A 4,935-nucleotide genomic window follows, 5' to 3' on the forward strand; every position below is an offset into this window, starting at 1 on the left:
CAAAAAGATTGAAATAATTCCATGCATTCTATCAGACCACAATGCAATAAAGCTTAAAATCAACATCAGAAGACTCCCTAGTAACCACATGAACACACTCCACCATGATGAATGAGTCAAAGGAGAAATTTGAAAGAAATAGAAGTATTCCTGGAACTAAATAAAAGGACAATACAACACAACAAACCTCTGGGACACACTGAAAGCAGTCCTTAGAGGGAATTTTATAGCTCGAAGTGCCTACATTAAAAAAATCTGAAAGATCACAATAAATGACTTAACATTGCAACTTAAGACACTTGAAAAGCAACAGCAAATTAAACCCAAACACAGCAGACAAGAAAAAATAACAAAAATCAGAGTGGAAATTCATGGAATAGAAACAAAGAAAACAACAAATCCAAAACAAAGAATCAACGAATCCAAAAGTTGGTTCTTTATAAGATAAACAAGATAGATAGACCACTAGCCCATTTAATCAAAAGAAAGAAAGAGCACCTCCAAATTAACAAAATCAGAGATGAAAGGGGAGACATCTTAACAGACACCAAAGAGATGCAGAACATTATAGGGGAATACTTTAAAAACCTATATGCTACAAAATTTGAAGACCTAAAAGAAATGGACTTGTACCTAAGGGTATGGGAACCACCAAAGCTAAACCAAGAAGAGCTTAAACAGACCCATAACACTTAAGGAAATTGAAACAGCAATACAAAGCTCCCGACTAAAATATCCCAGGACCAGATGGATTTACAGCAGAATTCTACCAGACATTTAAAGAGGATCTACATCCAGTACTACTGAAGTTATTCAAAAAGATAGAAATGGAAGGGGATCTTCCAAATTCCTTCTATGAAGCCAGCATCACTCTCATACCAAAGCCAAGCAAAGATACAACCAAAAAAGGAAACTATATAGCCATATCTTTAATGAATATGGATGGAAAAATTCTCAAAAAGACTTGCAAATCACACATACAGACACACATCAAACATATCATCCACCATGACCAAGTTGGCTTTATTCCAGAGATGCAGGGATGGTTCAATACATGTAAGTGAATAAATGTCATAAATCATATAAATGGGCTCAAAGACAAGAACCACATGGTCATCTCAATAGATGCAGAGAAGGCCTTTGACAAAATGAAACATGTATTTATGTTCAAAGTCCTAGAGGGAATTGGACTGGAGGGAACATTTCAATATAATTAAAGCCATATATAATAAACTCACAGCCAACATCATTCTAAATGGCGAAAAACTGGAAGCATTCCATTGAAATCAGGAAACAGACAAGGCTGTCCACTATATCTATTCCTCTTTAGTATAGTGCTTGAAAGTCTTGCAAGGGTAATAAGACAAGAGTAGGAAATTAAAGGAGTGATAATTGGAAAGATATCAAATTAATCCCTTTATGCAGATGATATGATATTATAACTAAGAGATGTCAATATTCCACCAGAAAACTCCAAGAAATTATTAAAATGTTCAGCAAAGTGGAAGGGTACAAAATTAATCTAGAAAAGTCTGTAGCCATTCAAAATGTGAGGGTGTAGGTAGAGTTAGGGTGAGGGTTAGTGTAGGGTTAGGGATTGGAGAGTTAGGGTTAGCTTTAGTGTGAGGGTTAGGGTTAGTTTTAGTGTTAGTGTTAGAGTGAGGGATATGGTTAGGGTTAGGGTTAGGGTTAGGGTTTGCATTTGCGTTAGGGTTAGGGTTAGGGTTAGTGTTAGGGTGAGAGTAAAAGCCATTTATAGATTCAATGCAATGCCAATCAAAATCCCCATGACATTTTTCACAGAATTGGAAAAAAAACACCCTAAGATTCATAGGGAACTACAAAAGACCTCAGAGAGCCAAAGCTACCCTGGGTACTAAGAGCAATGCTGGGGGATTACTATACTAGATACTAAACAGTATTACAGAGCTCTACTCATAAAAACAACATGGTGCTGGCACAAAAATAGACACATAGATCAATGGAACAAAATTGAAGACCCAAATACGACTACATTCAATTTCAACCACCTGATTTTTGAGAGCAGAGCCAAGAACATTCACTGGAGGAAACACAGCATGTTCAGCAAATGGTGCTGGCAAAACTGGATCTCCACCTAAAGAAGAATGGAACTAAACCCCTATCTTTACCTTGCACAAAAGTCAACTCCAAAGAGATCAAAGACCTCAATGTGAAGCCTGAAACTCTGAAACTGTTAGAAGTAAACATTGGCAATAACCTACAAAATATAGGTATAGTGAAGGATTTTCTAAACCAGACATCAATTGCCCAGGAAACAAGGTCAAGAATCAACAAATTGGACCTCATTAAACTAAAAAGCTTCTTTACATCAAAAGAAGCAACCAAGGAACTGAAGAGAAAACCCAGGGAATTGAAGAAAATCTTCAGCAGTGACACATCTGACAGAGGTTTAACATCCAGAATATATAACAAACTCAAAAAACAAAGAATAATGAAGGGAAGTAACCCAATTAAAGATGGGCTAAGGAGCTGAACAGAGAGTTCTCAAAAGAAGAAATAAAGATGGTTAAGAAGCATCTTAAAAGGTGTTCAACATCACTAGTAATTAGGAAAAATGCAAATTAAAATCTCGTTAAGATTTCATCTTACCCCAGTCAGTCAGACTGCATAAGATCAAGATAACAAATGATACCAAATGTTGGAGGTGATGTGGGGAAAGGGGAACATTCATCCACTGCTGGTGGGGCTGCAAACTTGTTCAACCCCTATGGAAAGTAGTGTGAAGAATGCTTTAAAAAACTACAAATGAACCTACCATTTGACCCAGTTATACCACTCCTTTGCATATACCCAAATAACTCATCCTATTGTAGAGACACTTGTACTCCCATGTTTGTTGCTGCTCTTTTCACAGTAACGAAGAGATGGAAGAAACCTAAGTGTCCCTCAATTGATGAGTAGATAATGGAAAGTGCTTCATTTATATGATGAAATTTTACTCAGCAGTAAAGAAAGATGAAATCATGAAATTTGCAGGTAAATGGATGAAACTAGAAACTGTTATAATAAGTGAAGTAACCGACTCAGAAAAAAAAGGCCTATGTTCTCCCTCATACGTGGATCCTAGCACCAAATCCTTATAAGTGAGTATGTATCCAAACATAATTACAGAAACCAGGATAATGAAGAGGAACCAGGGAAGTAAAGGGAAAAAAAAAAGAATCTGAAAGAAAGGAACAGTAGAAAACAGTTGTTATCAAGGGAAATCTGGATAGTAATGGGGTTATGTTAAGGGGAGGGGAGAGGGAAGGTTATACAAGGAATGTAGGGGATAAATGGAAAGAAGGAGCTCAAGAGAGGTGGGACCATAGGAGAAGGGTATTAGTAAGGGAGAAAGGGGGGAAATTGGGGCACCTTAAGAGGGAAAACCATGGTGGAGTGGTTAGACAATTTGAGAGATAAACAATGCCTAGCTAGCTTTAGAAAACCAGTGAGAACCATATTACTCCAACAACTTACTGACAAATTATACATACAACCAGATCAAAGAATGTAATATATGTGTAGGCAAAGTTTATCTGATAGTGTTTGGTCTTTCCCCAAGATCTATCAACATGGCATATGGTAATTAAAAGTACCAGAATGGTGGAACTAACATTCTTGGATGTTTAACAGCCATACTTTGAGGCCTATACTAATTTGGCCAGGGGAACACAAAAGACAGTTTTTGCTCCTTGTCCCCCTAGGTCGACTAAGTCCCAGGGTACTACAAGCATCTCTCAAAATATCCTGTAACTGTGGTGAGCCACCTGTCCTCTTGAGCAAGGAGGTCATGGAGACCCCACCAGATGGACCTGAACCAGTGTCCACTGTACAAAGAGGATGGTCAACATAGAGGAAAGATTACCTCCATGCTTCCAAGCAAAGCCAGCCATGGTCTAGTGGGACCTTGGAGTTATCTTCACATAGATGGAACTGGTCAAAGGATCCAGGGGCTCCTCTAAAGCCAATGTGACCCCTGAGGAACAGATCCTCAAATGACCTCAAGAGTAAAAATAAATTGTTTTATCTGGGCCAACTGTAGGGTCTTAAACACCCAAAAGGAAAGTATAACCAAAGATTAATGGGGTCAATATAATTTTTAAGAGTCCATATGTACAGCTAAAGGCTACATAATAAGAAACAATTCCATACAGGAGATACCTTCCTTTGAGTTATTGGCCAAGGTGGTGCAAGAGACTCCCAAACAGTAACCCAGCATAGAACTGGGAAAATGAACAGCAGACCCCAAACTTAGCTAAAGAAATATTGACAACTGATTGCTGCTAGATGAGGAACAACTGATCTTCCTAAAACAAGGCTCTCTAGACAGGCTGACTAGATTCAGCAGATAGACAAGCACTGGAGAATGGCTGAGGATGTCAACAACACAGAGGACTATGGGAGGGTTCCATTTGGGAAGTGGGTATATAGATGAATAAGATTGTGTGGGATGGTCTGTATGATACACGCACAGAAAAATCAACAAATATAAAAAAGACGTATTTGAGTAAGAAGCATAAACGTTTCCTTCATGCTAAATAGCAGAGGTGATTAACATTACCACTGACATCTACATGATGACTTTATATCCATACTCAGGTACTAAGGATCTGAGTGTAACCAATTGTGACTAGTAATCGTCAGATATGTAGAAATTAAAGACACATGTGCAAACATCTAAGTGTTAGTAGTGTTAAAAATGTAGGAAACAGCATATTTTAAAATGAAATGGAGATCTTATTTAAAGGGTAAAAACTCATTCAATTTTATGTCTTACAAGGTTTACACTTAAATCAATATTATAAAACTGTATTAATGCAACTGTGAAACTAAAAATTTACAGCCACTTTTGAAAGAGGTGTATCCTTGCTCTGGAAATTGTTACTGAGCATGTTAAAGCTGTGATGAAAT

The sequence above is a fragment of the Nannospalax galili genome, unplaced genomic scaffold (genome assembly GCF_000622305.1).
Source record: "Nannospalax galili isolate Female #2095 unplaced genomic scaffold, S.galili_v1.0 scaffold96, whole genome shotgun sequence".
NCBI lineage: Eukaryota > Metazoa > Chordata > Mammalia > Rodentia > Spalacidae > Nannospalax > Nannospalax galili.